This window comes from Dipodomys merriami, unplaced genomic scaffold (assembly GCF_024711535.1).
Source record: "Dipodomys merriami isolate MVZ:Mamm:240054 unplaced genomic scaffold, mDipMer1.0.p SCAF_166, whole genome shotgun sequence".
Lineage (NCBI taxonomy): Eukaryota > Metazoa > Chordata > Mammalia > Rodentia > Heteromyidae > Dipodomys > Dipodomys merriami.
In genome coordinates, this window is record NW_027203004.1 from 1,083,583 (window position 1) to 1,084,460 (window position 878).

Consider the following 878-nt stretch of genomic DNA (forward strand, 5'->3'; position numbering starts at 1 on the left):
GATGTATTATGTATTTCCGTGAGTATAGGATGAAAGATATAACTGTGGTGACCTGGATGACAAACTATTCCCATGAGCATAGAGTTGCCTATGCATTCTCCATCCTAGCTGAGTACTTGCACAGCACAGGAAACCTTGTGTAATGACTGGCTTCTCACATCAGAGTGAATTTTTGGCAGTGCTGGGATTTGAACTTTGGGCCTAGGAGGTCCAACTGCCCAATAGGTCCATGTGATCACACTAGACTGTGAGCCAATAAGTTGCTGGGCTGTTCCCAGAAACAGAGATCGAGCAATAGGGAGGCCACAATTGTCCTGAATGCATCATTTCAACATGGGATGTATATTCAAATCCGTGTGGACTGCATTGTGCATTTAGTGTAGTTATTCTATTTTGTATGCTATTCATGAATGTATTGTGTATTTTCTTCAGTAAATGATGACAGGTATAACTGGGCTCATATGATAACAACCTATTCCCATGGCCCCAGGGTGGCCCATGCATTTTCCATCCTACCTGAGACCCAGGACTTGCATAGGAAAGGAACACAGGTGCAAAATTGGCTTTTGACATCAGGATGAATCTTTTTGCACTGCTGGGATCTGAATTCGGGGACCAGCAGACCCAATTGACGAATGGGTCCATGTGAGCACACCAGTCTGTGAGCCACTAAGGAGTAAGGCCGTTCCCAGAACCTGAGATTGACCCCCAGGTGTGGGTATGGGGGGAGGGCACACAGCAGTCATCCATTCATAAGTTGAAGGTAGTATGCAAATAAGTACACATTTGTATAGAGTAGGAGAGACAATAACCTGTGATGGAATCCAATCTACCATGTGTCTACTGATTCTTGGATCTTTCCAGATGCCTTCATTTCA